The sequence below is a fragment of the Nothoprocta perdicaria genome, unplaced genomic scaffold, assembly GCF_003342845.1.
Source record: "Nothoprocta perdicaria isolate Ctin4 unplaced genomic scaffold, notPer1 scaffold_235, whole genome shotgun sequence".
In the NCBI taxonomy this organism is placed as follows: domain Eukaryota; kingdom Metazoa; phylum Chordata; class Aves; order Tinamiformes; family Tinamidae; genus Nothoprocta; species Nothoprocta perdicaria.
This window is the reverse complement of record NW_020455461.1, coordinates 801,054-814,979: the sequence shown is the minus strand read 5'-3', so window position 1 is coordinate 814,979 and position 13,926 is coordinate 801,054.

Below are 13,926 nucleotides of genomic sequence, written 5' to 3'. Positions count from 1 at the left end.
CTATCTTCATRTAGAAGCAAAATAATCCATCTTTTCCCTGCTGTTTTCATTTAGTACCAAAAATATTGTCCTAGTTCTTGACATACTACAGAATACATTTGTTCAGCATTTCTTATTAGGTATTTTAGATATTTAAAATTGGTAGAAAATATTTCCTGCTTTTCTTGTATGCACCTAGAAGATGCTACTGAGTCATGCAGCAAAAACTTTCAGCTTCTAGTCTTGTATTTTATTGAAATGATGTACCAGTGCTAACTTGGTTTCTGCTTTCTACAGAGTATTCTGCTTTCTACAGAGTATTTCAGAATCTGGCCTTTTCAGAAAACCTCAGCTATGCCTCCTCATTGTCAGAAGAATTTAGACTTCATAGTTTAGTTGCATGCCAAGATTTGGGCTAGAATTTGAACCCCATTTTAAAAAAATGAATCTGATGATTGTCTTTTTATAGTGCTCAAGTTTCCTAGGTTTAGGCAAATTTAAACAATGCATGTTTGCTTTGTGAATGAATGAATTTGTTTTTACTGGATAGGCAATTCCAAGGAAAGCAGGTTTTAGGAYTGGGAATTTGCTCAGAAATCTTATGTGTAGCAATTAAGACCATGTATTTCACGGTTTCAATATGTGAACTGATGTAAGCTTTGTAATGCAACCACTCATAGCATTGTGGATATTCTTATCTTTTGTTTATATAACTGACTCATATACTTTGGGGGATACAAAATATTTTAACCAATCATGACAGATTCATAGCAAAGCTAACACCATTCTATTAGTATAGACAAAGTGAATGGTCAGTAGGTTTTCTGATCTCCTTCTTTGTCTTTAGTAAAACTGTTAACACCTCTCGGTCCATCTGTTTTTCCCTCAGATGAGGGAAATGCATCTTTAATTCTCTACTGGGAGAAATTCTATTTCCACATGGCTCTGCCTCAAAACCATACAGATTGCATCTCTGCTAGTAAATGAAACAGTCCCAATCCTTCAGTGGCATTATTTGCAGTAGGATGTGCCCATGCTTGCCTTAGGCATTGTAACAGAGCTGATTGTGACAAATAAGCTTTGTCAAAAATACAAAACTACTTCAAGCCCCTAGTTTTACAGAGATATTGTTCAAACAACATCACCAACATGATCTAACTTAACGAGTACCTAAGTCRGTGTTATGCCTTGTTAGAATGCAGACTGTAGCAGGAACATAAACAATGAAAGCTGAAAAGAGGGAGCAAGAAACTTCTTTAACCTAATTATTTCAAGTGGATGGTGCATCAGTTTTAGTAAAACAAGAATTCTCAAAAATCCATCAATAAATTACCACCAATAGATGAAATCGCAAAGATTTAGACACCTAGGGTTAAATTAAATATTACTTCAGCTTTGGCATAAATATCATTTGTGTTTTGGGGAGCCTGCATTGACTTCAGTCATTGACTTCATTGACTTCTGGCTGTTATTTTTATCAGTTTGGACTGCATATGCTGGAAATAAAAAACGAGTTGGGATTATAAATGTTTTGAAGGAGGGGTCAAGGTAAAACTCATGGAATACAAAACAATATTATATTCAGCACTTAAGCTTTTGTACTACAATTTTATAAACATGTGATTCAATTAAATTCACAAGTATGCGCACACCTCATTTACAGATTAACTGTATACACAAATGTTTTGATAAGACAGCTTGATTGTTTCCTTTCTGCTTGCAACCATTTGAAACTTTTTGATAATATAGAATCATAGAATTATAGAATGCCRAAGGTTGGAAGGGACCTCAGAGGTCATCGAGTCCAACCCCCCTGCTCACGCAGGGTCMCCTAGAGCACSTGGCACAGGGCTGCRTCCAAGCGGGTTTTAAAGATCTCCAAAGAAGGAGACTCCACAACCTCTCTGGGCAGCCTGTTCCAGTGCTTTGTCACCCTCACAGTGAAGAAATGCTTCCTTAAGTTCCTGTGGAACTTCCGATGCTTCAGTTTGAAGCCATTTCCTCTGGTCCTATCCCTGCCCACCACTGAAAAGAGGCTGCCCCCCTCCTCCTCACTGCCTCCCTTGAGGTATTTATACACGCTGATCAGGTCCCCCCTCAGCCTCCTCTTCTCCAGGCTGAACAGACCCAGCTCTCTCAGCCTTTGCTCAYAGGGCAGATGTTCCAGGCCCCTGATCATCCTGGTAGCCCTGCCACAGGATATGCTTATCCTGTGCCTAAAGCAACATAAGGGAAGAAAACTAGATCCTGTTTCCCCTGGGAAGTTGTGCTGGTTTTTCTTTTCTTATACAGCGCCACAGAAATTACTTTAATATTGCTTTGTGAACTTTGATCTGCCGTCCATATTGTAGTTTATCACTTTGTTATTGTTATCGAAAGCCACAGAAAGTGAAGATAACAAGTCAAACACTATAGTAAAATGTCTATTTTTAAGCGTATGTTGTGAGGCCTTGCTATGTCTTCTGTGACTTTGTTGAAGAGTATTTCTGTGATATTTTGCTTGTAATAACTTCTTTATTTTTTTTTCTCTTTYCAAGCTTCAGGAGACTTTCACAGAGGACAGTTTACCTGTTTAACGTTGCATGAATCAGCACCCTTTTCAGATATGAAGGTATGTGTTAAGAATAATCATGCACCAATGAAGTCTTCATAAGCTTTTTGATTTCTATATAGTTCTAGGGCTACTGATATCAATCTTCACTTTTAGCCACTGATTTTATTGCTAAAAGAACAATTCAAACAATGCCAATCTAACCATTTCTAAATGGCTAGCTGTTGCCAAGGTGTTTTTCCTGTTTGACACTGCCCCTTGTAACTAAACTTTTTGCCATCTAAGTTTTTTGGGGAAAAAAATAAAAAACATAGACTTGTCCTCTGTAAAAATGTCGTGATTTACCAGATCTGTCCGGAATACAACACCAGGAGAAAAGATCAAAAAATAACTTTAAAAGAAGTTCTATTTAAAATGAAATACCTCCTGCAATAACTGTAAGAACGTCTACAATCTGGTATCCTGCAAAACTCTAGCTATCTACTATTAAAAAAAAAAAGCCTGACTGCACTTAGAGTAAGTAGTCTTTTTTTTTTTTTCTAAAATAAAAGCATCTCTTTTTAGCCTAGAGAGGCAAAATGTGGTAAGATGAAAGCATGTTTTTCTTAATAGATTTGGCCATCTGAGGATAGAGTAASACAATGTCAAGGAAGTGTTCAGTGATGACTGAAAATCAGGAAGCAGTGCTAAACCTAATAGTCAGGTGTGAGTGGGATTTGAGTAAACCTCAGGCATAACAGGATTAGCTAACAAATACTTAAGTCGCACTTGGTGACTTATGAAGTATGTAAATCAGTATTTAAGAGGTATGTAAATCTGTAACCTGATTTAATTCTTAAATCGTTCCCTTCCTGACTGAAGGGACTGAACAATTTAGCAGATTTCTGTCACAGCACAGAGACACTTTTTTTCCTTATCCTATTTAAAATATGTTCAATATACAATTTCAGATATTTTATGAGCTTTCTGATTGCTTATGCTGAAGAAATAAAAGATTTCATCTCAGACTTGTTTACACAGTCCTGATGTTGTCTGTCATTTGAAAACTCTGACTTTTTTTTTGAGACTGGGCAAGAATCAAACTTTCACTGTACTAGGACATACCCATTACTGCAAACTGTAAAATAATATGTGAAGTAAGCAAAACCAGAAAGAGTCGGTAGCAGAAATACTGATACAACCATTTTAGTACTTTCCTCTAAAATGTTAATAGTATCTTAAGAATAACCATATTTACAATTTGTCTGATGTGTCTTACACATCAAATGCAAAGCTGCTATTACTGACTTTCCTTTGATTTTTCATTTCAAAATATATTGGATTTGGGGGCATTAGCAGCACTAGGAAGCTTGACTTGCTGAACTCGATGATACTTCAGGTCCCAGAGGCATCATCACTGTCTTTTCCATTGCTGCTGCTGCTCATTCTAGCAGGACTCTTTTGTGCTTTGAGAGTAGTGTTTTAGTTGCCTTATTCTGGAAAGAGACCTTTGGCAAGGAAAAAGGGAGTGAGCCCTAGTAAAGGTGTTTATCAGCTGCCAGCACAAGTCTTGCCCATGTGATAGAGATCAACTCTCTCTGTAACCTGATCTTTACACTTGTGAAAGGTAAAATAAATCAGCATTTCTCTTCCTCTTAGAGCCAAAGATTTTCTTGAAATGTAATTTTGTAAAACTGGCAAATAAAGTTGTAGAGGAAAAGAAGAAAATTACACTATTTCTTTAGTTTTATGAGGCTTAGGCTCAGATTTATGCAGCTTTGAGAGATGTACATCTGAATGAAAATGCAAATTAAGATTAAGATTTGTATAATTTTATTTCAAAGTGATTGAAGGAAGCTGCTGATCATACAGTTGTTTCAGACAGCTTTACATAAGGCCATTTGGCACATACCTCTGTGCCATTTGTAATCCAGTTTATTGTTATATTTTTAACAATACCAGTTTTTATATTGTTTCTTGAGGTATTTGCAAATTTATGATGTACAAATATTGCAAACAATAAAAAGTCTGAGATAAGACTGCTTCTCAAGTATGTGAACAGAAAATATATACTCCTATGGTAGTAAAAAAGTAAACATGAACTATCCTTAGCTGCTTGGTACCCATAATATTGTACAGAGACTACAGGAAAAAAAATCGTACCTGTACAAGTATAGAAATACCTTTCGTTTATGATTGAAATAGTCTTAAATGTCTGAACTTCTCTCTTGTTCTCTTTTCAACCTGCTGTTACTTAAAACTGGAACAGTGGGAGCATTTCAGGTCACAGCGCAGATGCACTGTACTGTTGTAGGAGTAATCTTGCTTTTTCTTACTACTTTGGCCTTGTCTACATCTTCCTTATCTGTTTCCTTAATACTTTCTTTTTGTAGTTTGATCTGTAGTCATAAAGTTTCTCACTGCTAATGGTAGCTCCAAAAGGGATTTGCAGGCTGAGGTCTTCTGCATTGGGGACATCTTGGTGACTTTGGCAAGTTTGCATTTTAAGACGGCTAAAAGGAGCAGCCTGGCCCTAGCTTTCCCCCTCCACCACCATGTAAACCGACATCTTCAATGTCAAAAGCATATAAGGGCTTTTTGGCATTGTTTGAAGGTCAACAGCTTCAGATTGCTTGGGATCAAAGTCTAGTTTTCCTATCAGCAGAATTTCTTTAAGGTTATGGATGGTAAAACTGACATTTCTATTGCTAGTAACCAAGGCAGAACTGCATGGAAGAGGAGACTAGTGCAGGATATGCTTCACAATCAACTCTTGGCATACATAGCATGATCTTTTTATATCTTCTTTACTGGGTAACTGTAAGCACTCTTCTGGGAGATTAGGTCCTGAATAATTTACCAATAACCATTTTTTTTTTCTTTTTGAGTAAAATCATCATATCCCTGTAAAGAAATGAGAGAAAGAAACAAGATTTAATTTCAGTGCAAGAGGTGTGCTGACAGTTTTCTATTACGGTATTTCCACTACTGTCTGTACTTTTTCAGGGAAGACAGACTAGAGATTTTTTCTTTTTTTTTTTTTTTTTTTAAGTTTTCTGGAGAATTTTCTTTTTTTTTAAGCAAGTGAAAAAGTTCACAAAAGCATGTTAATATCCCCATCAGCCATCATAAATACCAAAATAGCAAACATGATAGTGGAAAGATTGTAAGATATGAAGTCCTGAAGCCATTTTTTTTTTTTGATTAAATTTATCTCGAAGAACTTTGTCTTACTTCATCAGCAGAATCCAGGCTACTAAACATTTCAATAGTTTGACAGGATTGAAGGTGCAATACTACAGAAAAAGTTCTGATCATCACCACTTTATAATTTTCTTTTTGAGGAAAGAACCATAAGCAACCACTTTACCAAGCCTGTTTCCAAACACAATTCACCAGATAGATGCTCTTGTAATAGAAGTTTGGATAATGCTAGGAAAAGGTTACGTCTCATAACGCTTCTTACACAATTGTTAAAAACTGGGCTAAACTTGCATCACATTCAGGTATTGATTTTAGAGCTCTAGTTCTCTAGGTCAAAGATACTAACTACTACACTGAAAATTATTAGTGTATGTAGTATATAAATGTGTCTATGGCTTTTTAGAGTGTTGACTACTTTATTTATTGGTCTGTAAAAGACTTTGTGCATCTGCTTTTTGTCGGTCTTTGTCAGTAAGCATCTGCTTACTGCCGGTCCCRGTGTATACGTGTTGTGACTGGTTCTGAGTTGTGCACACTCAGCCAGGAGGGCGCCCTCGGGTGCTGAGATGAAGCTCAGATCCATGCCGAAGACCTTGTCTAAAAACTGGAGGGAGTGTTGCACAGGAAGGGAGATGTTACAGGATGCAYGAAAGAGCATCTTGAGGTCACGCTGAGTGCTGATGTGGCAGGCGAAAGAATGTAKAACAGATATGTAAATATAAGGTCATAGTCAAGAAACTATCAGATACTGAGTCTCCGATCCATTAAAGATTGGTAAATCTCTTCTGCCCTGCTCCCCTCTGCCCTGTAATGGCCTTGCAAAAGGCTTTGTGCTGCTGCAGGAATGGCATGGCAGCAACACATGGGTCTCTGCACTTTATTCTTCCTGGGTGATAGAGGCAATGGATGTAACCTTTGGGCTTTAGCTCAGGGTCATATATTCAATAACAGACAACTCCAACTCTCTTTGTTTTCTCTAGGAACAACAGGTAAGATAGGATTTATGAGAAAGAATTGTCACCTGAAGAAACAGCTCCCTTCGCTGGTGCGGTCAGTAGATGTGCATGCAAGTAGATTTACCTAACTACAGTGAGATAAAAGCTGGCTTGGGTTCTGGACTTCTCACCGAGGTTTCACCTAAGAAATTTTATCCTGAGATTCTTCTAGCTTTTTGTGAAGGCAATAGCTAGAACATAATTTTCTGCAAGGACCCTTTACTTCTCTGATGAACTCCTTGTGCACCACCCAGTGGCTTCTTGTAATCTTGTAGTCTCTGAAATATTCATCCTTTCACACATTCATGAAATGCAGTTTTTGCTTGTTCATGGAAAAACAACCCATCTGCTGGTTATCTGGTCTAGTTACATAATATTTCTTGATCCGTATGCTCTTCTTTACATTCCAATTATGTCTAGCAACACAGGAGGTCTTACTTTAATTTGTGAAACAATAATTACTGGCAATATAGTTTAAATTTTGTTTGAATTTAATCCAGAACTAATTTATATTAAACTTAGCCCCTTCATCAAACTTGTATGAAGATTAAATAAGTAGAAAGAAAAAAATCTTAAATACTGTTTTCATGAAACTATGTGAAACAAACTCATTAAGTCTCAGAGGTGAAGATTTTTTTCAGTGAAAATTATACATCCCAGTCTTTATATCCTTTCTTCCTCTTGCATAATATCATAGACACAGCTAGTTTTTTTTCAAGTTATGTTTTATGTTTAATTTTAAAAAAAAATCATTTAGCAAAAGAAATAAGCCGAATATTGTGCTTTATCCATTTCAAATGTTAAAATGGACTTTCAATATCAATGCTGCACTTTCTGAGATTGCTTTTCCCAAACCAATGTAATTCTGTCACTTAGTATTTGTTGGTTGCAAAAATAAGAACTGCTGACAACACCCTTCTCTGGAATGCCAGTTAGATGGTTTATCGTTGGCTTAGGAATGTCTCCTGCTTTCATTCATTCTGGCAGCAGTCAGATTGTGGTGATAGTATGCCAGGTTCATTTGGAAACATCCGTCCTCTTTTCTCATACATTAAATGAACTTTTTGTTGTAAGGCTGTCTGATTTCTGTGGAAGATTACAGTGGCATTTTGTGTTTTACATATAGTTGCACTAGCAACAGTTCAGCTGAAATTGAAAGAAATTAAGCCCTCCTTTCTATCTCCCAATCAGTATTTTGTTCTGTTTGGTGGAAAATTGCAAATATATATATATATATATACACACACATATATATATTTTTAAGGAAAAGAAAAAAGAAGATAGGAGCTTGCAAGAAAAAGGCATAAAATGAATATCCATTTTTTTTTCTTATTTTTTTGTATGATCCTAACTTGCATTTTAGTGAAATCAGAAAGGGAATTGCATTAATTTTTCCTTTCATGTTTGTTTGGGTAGGTTTGTAGTTGTGACAGCAGGAACTTTGTTTCCGGAAAGATTACCACCTTCTAGAAGGACATTGTTAAAGCACAGTTCAAAAGGGTTTGCTTAAGGTGCTCATTTTGCTCAGAAGGTTCGTTTTATTAAAAAAATGGTCAAAAAACTGAGGATGAGAGTTTTTAGAGGAACCTTTTTAAGAGCTTTACTAATAGTAAATGTAGCAAGTGCCTTCTATTATATTTTTAAATTAGYGGCCAACTAAATGGTACTTTAGCTTTTCCCTAACAAGGTCACTGTAAAAGCCAGTGCTAGCTATAGATATTCTCTCGGATGGAAGGAAGGAACCTTTGCAGAAAGAAGAATTACAGAAGAACCTACTAACCTAAGATTTTTGCCAAAACTATCTTATTGTAACCCTTTAAATGTCTCTTTTTTACATATTACACTTCACAATGAAAAGATATATGACTCCAGAGAAGAAAAAAAAAAGTTGACAGGTTCTGCTTTTCTTTGGTTTGAGTGAGGTTTTATTGCTTTGTTTGCATTGGGGCTTTTTATCCCAGGCTGGCTGGGCTTCAACAAGCAGAACTTGTCATGAATCTACAGCTTTGGTGACATTTCCAAAGCATAAGCCTTGCAGCCAAATGTGAGTCCTGTTACAAATTCTGCCAGCCACTTTCTGTGTAACTCTAAGCAAGTCATTTCACTGTAGAGGCTCTTTGTGAGCTTTAATGAAATTTTATGAAGTGTTCTAAAATTCTTTTATCCAGGATGAAATAAATATGTAAAATGCCTTTATTTTATTATGCTGAATCAGCAGGGCTGTGAAGGGCCAGAACAATTTAACAGCAATACACTCATTATAAACACGGTGCTTCTAAAGAATCAGGGACCAAATTTTGCTCAAGTTGGTATTACAGTAAAACAAACAAATGATACTGAAGACAAAAGTAAAACCCAGCTCAGCATAGCTAAKCTCTCAATCTATTTGCCTTCTTCTTCCTTCCCTCTCCCTGCAGTGCAAACTTTTATTGAATTTTGAGAATCAGCAAATACTATCTTCTAACTTTTTTGAAGACGGCTCTGCCAGTGTGAGATTTCTTATTAACCTTCATATGAATGGGGAGGATACTGCTACATTACCTGTTGCTGAAATGAGAGGCTGGAAAGGTGAGTGTAATTTCAATGTGTTGGTTTAAAGTTAAACTGTGGCCTGTGGAGTTCCTGTGAGTACTTTATTATAGCTTTTAGCTACTAATACTGTAATTAGTCCTTTAATAATATGCTTCTGTGGCTGCAACCTGATTGGATCACTSAGACTGTTTAGACAGGAAAGTGAAACAAATTAAAAAATGCTKAAGTTTTAGCAATTAGTGCTAGAATATCACATGACTCCAGGTGAAAATAAAAATAAAAAGTTAGGAAATTAGTGTTAAAAATGGAAACACTAAAAGGCAGCAGGTTTGTAGTCTTTATTTTATAAACAATATGAGGCAGAGGCTGAACATACAAAGGCAGAAGTAGATGACTTGCTTCACACCTCTCAAGAACCTCCAAACGCCTTCTCCACAGGGGTGGCTCTACGGGGGTAGATGTGCAAGTAGAGGAAGGGGCCTCTCTGCCACAGGACTCTGGTCTCTCAGCTTGTCCTGAGAGGCACAGGTGGGCCAAGGGCACGTGGGGCCTCTCCAACAGGCTCACCCAGCGCCACAGTAGCCCCTCATGGTCCAGGGACATGGGGAGGGCTGGATGTGTGTGCTGGGGGCTGAGCAGGAGCTGTATCTGTGGCACCAGTGTCCTGAGTACAGCAGGAGCCTGTAAGAGCCGCTTGCTTCCTGCTGTCCTGGAAAAGGAGGCAGGAGGGAGTCAGGCCGGGGCTGTCAGCGCTTCAGTGTGGCCCTACGCACTAGGTGCCCGGAGGCATGTTGGGGAAGGTGAGGAGCCAAGCTGCCCTCTGCTCTGCTCTGAGCACAAGCACTGGCCTGACTTTCCAGGGGAGGCTCTGCTCTGGTTTTTGGGACCTTCTCTGTGAGCTCCCTCTTCTTTTTGGTCAGGCTTTGTGCTTGACRGCAGGAGGCAAAGTATTCGCTGCCGAAAGGAGAAGAAGGAGAGATGTGTCCCTAAGCCTGCATGATATTGGTGATGGAAGGGTGGGTGGCTGTGTTGTGGCCTTTGCTTTCCTGGTGAGGATGTGCCTGGACAGAGGGCAGCTGTAGCTTTGCAAGAGGGCCTGGTGCCATGCTTGGCTGTTCCAGGGATGACAGCTTCCTGTTCTGTGCAAGACAATTCCCTGGCTGGGTCCTGGAAGTGGAGAATATGAACACCTCTTGGACCTGTGGCCATGCAGAGGTCCTTGTTGTGAGCCAGGCTGGCAGCTCGAGGACAAATGCTGCTGGGTAGAAAAGTTTCCACCTTCCCAGGAGTGGAAAAGAGCAGGACAAGAGACAGAGCACCAGCCCTACTGAAGGCCCTGGCAGGCTATGATGCCTGGGTCTGCACAGGGAGGATGTTGAGAAAGGAGATCCTTACACAGCCCTCCAGCTTGGCCAGTGGTGGGCATGAGAGTGATGAGTGACCAGCAGAATGATTGAAGTTTGGAGGGTTCAAAACCTGCCAGGATGCAGTCCTGTGCTATGTGGTGACCCTGCTAGATGACCCTGCTTATGCAGAGGGGTTAGACTTGGGGATCTCCAGAGGTCACAGAATCACATAATGATTGACTGACCTCCAGAGATTATCTAGTCCACCCTCATCTCACAAACAGAATCACTTAGAGCACACTGCACAGAATGGTGACCAGGCAGGTTTTGAATATCCCTGGGGAAAGAGACTCCAGAACCTCTCTGAGCAACCTCCTCCACTGCTCTGTCATCCTTGCAGTAAAGAAGTTTTTCTTCATTTTCAGGTGGAACTTCCTGTGTTTCAGTTTGTGTCCATTGCCTCTTGTGCTATCGTGGAGCACTACTGAAAACAGTCTGGCCGCAACCTCTTGACAGCTTCCCTTAAGGTATTTGTATGCATTGATATGATCCCCTTTCAGCCTTCTCATCTCTAGGCTGAACAGCTGCTGTTCAAGCTCTCTCAGCCTTTCCTCAGAGAAGAGGTGCTCCAGTCCCCTAATTATCTTCACAGCCCTATGCTGGACTCCCTCCAGTCGCTCCATGTCCCTCTGCCCAGCACCAGGGCTGAGTAGAGGGAAGGATCACCGCCCTCTAACCTGCTGACAATGCTCTGCCTAATACATCCCTGCATACTGTTGGTCTTCTTGGCTGCAAAGGCACATTGTTGGTTCACAGTTAACTTGTTATCCACAAGGTCCTTCTCTGCAGAGCTGCCTTCCAGCAGGTCAATCTTCAGCCTGTTCTGGTACACAGAGTAATACCTGTCGAGGTASAGGTTGCTGCACTTGCCTTTCTTGAACTTCATGAAGTTCACCCTCCAGCCTGCAGAGCTCTGTCAGAATGGCAGCACAATCCTCTGGTGCATAAGCCACTGCTCCCAGGTTTAGATCTTCAGCAAACTCACAGAAGGTGAGCTCTTTATTCAGGGAACTGATGAGTGACACAAACAAGACTTGACGCGGTATTGACACCGGGAGGGTACCACTAGCTACAGGCTGTCAACCATTGTGCCACTAGCAACTACCCTCTGAGTTTTGCCGTTCAGCCAATCCACAGTCTGCCTCACTGTCCACTCAACTAACTTAGGCTTTCCAATTCAGGAAAGCTTCCTGAGCTTTCTGATGTCGATGTTATGGCAGACAGTCTCAAAAGGCTTCCTGAAGTCAAGGTAGACAACATGCAGTGCTCAGCCCTCACCTCCCCAGCCTCTCATTCCATCACAGAAGGCTCTCAAGTTTGTTAAGCAGGATTTTTCCCTGGCAAAGAAAAAGGTGGACTAGTCCATAGGATGACCTTCTAGTCCTCCACATGCTTCGAGATGACATCCAAGATGAGCTGGCTGTTGCATCACCTCTCCAGGGATGGAGGTGAAGCTGACTGGCCTGTAGTTCCCCTGGTCCTCCTGCTTGCGCTCTTTGAACATTGGAGTGACATTGGCTTTCTTCCAGTCCTCAGGGCACCTCTCCTGTTCTCCATGACCTTTTAAAGTTGATGGAGCAATAACAATAACAATTGCCCAGCAATAACATCCACCAGCTCCCTCAGCTCCTGTGGGTATGAAATTTGCATAAATGTTCTCCAACCCAATCCTCCTTACCCAAGGAAAAGTCTGCCTTCCTGCAGACGTCCTCTCCAGGCTACAGAATTCCTGAGGACTGGTCTCAGAAGCAAAGCCTGAGACAAAGATGCCATTCAGTCACTCTGCTTTCTCTTTGTCCTTAGTCACCCTTTCAGCATTCAGCAGACCCACATCAACCCTAGTTTTCCTTTGGCAACTYATGTTTTGGGAGAAGCCCTTGTTGACCTTCACATAAATTGCCAGCTGTCATTCCCATTGCCTGACTTCTTACTCACAGGGACGCACTGATTTTGACCTTGGAGGAAGTGATGTTTAAATCTTAAATCATCTCTTTTGGATCCCTGTTTCTTCTAGGGGCCTAAGCGAAGGGATTCTTCAAAAGAGCCTAAACTATGCAGAGGTAAAAGGGAAAGCTCTGCAGTTCGCCTGAAAGGAAGCTGCCTCTTGGGAATGCTGAACAAGCTCAGGTCCTTCCACCTCCCSTTCTGTGCCACCAAGGTACTGCAGCACCTGAGCATCTCTGTGGCCCTGTGCTGGACTTCACCAGCCTGTCAGGCATCTGGTGGGGCGGGGGAGGGAAGCCAATCCTGCAATCCAGAGGAACTCTCCCAAATGCCAAAGGCAGACAAATAAATATCTTGGCCATTTGGACAAGCCAGCCCTAAGGAAGCTGCTAGCCTGGAAGGCACTCCCTACTGGAGGCCAGCACATTTTCCTGCTGGAATTGAAGCCTTTGGCTTCTCCAGAGGAGCACTGCCCCTTCCATCGCTATGGTGCTCTTTTCTGTGCACCTCCAAGGAGGGCGTTGCGGCATCTTCAGCCCCACGTTAGGTAGCTTTAGAGCAAAGAAGCTGGAGATGGCTGCACCCATTCACCTCCTTGACACTGACCAAAAACACCCGCTCCGGGCCCCCAGGGACCCTGKCAACCACCCGCCTCCCTCCCCCTGTCGCCGTGGCGCAGCTCCCCAAGGGAGCCCGGCCCTCCCGTCGCTTCTCCCTCGGGGATCAGGCCTGAAGACAGGCCCCGTGTTCAGGCCCCAGGGCATGTGGGGCAGGAAAGAAGGGCTCGCACGACACTTGCTAYTCAACAATTCTTTTACTGATTTGCCCGTGGTGRTAGGCGGCTCATGGTGAGCAGCCTGCAGGTGTTTTCTTCTGCAGCCCCTTCATCCTGATGGWCTGAGAAGGGGGRTGGAAGAGGGAGAAGGAGGGGTGGGGAGGGGGCAACCGGCAGCTGCACGCTGCRCCCACAGATGTTATTGGGCCACGCAGTCCCTCATGMAGATGTTGYRACGAGGGACTGGTGGCYGGGCGCAGMGCGGTGGCCATACGGCCCCCAGGCTCTCCTGGGACGGCTCTGCCATGATGTTTTCCGKCAGGCCRTCCCAGGTCCTGGGGGCCGCAYGCAGGCCACCTTCGCTGGAGGTGGATCCACCTCCATCGGCTCTTCCTGAGCCTCCGGGGGATCCACCTCCATCTCTTCAGGGGAGGTAGCAAAAAGGGGCCCTGGAAAAAATGATTCCCCAAAGAGGCAATGAGAGAATTGGATACCCCCACCTGCATCTGTTCCCCAGGCAGATTTGCTTAGGATTAGTACAGAGGATACAGATTGTTGGGG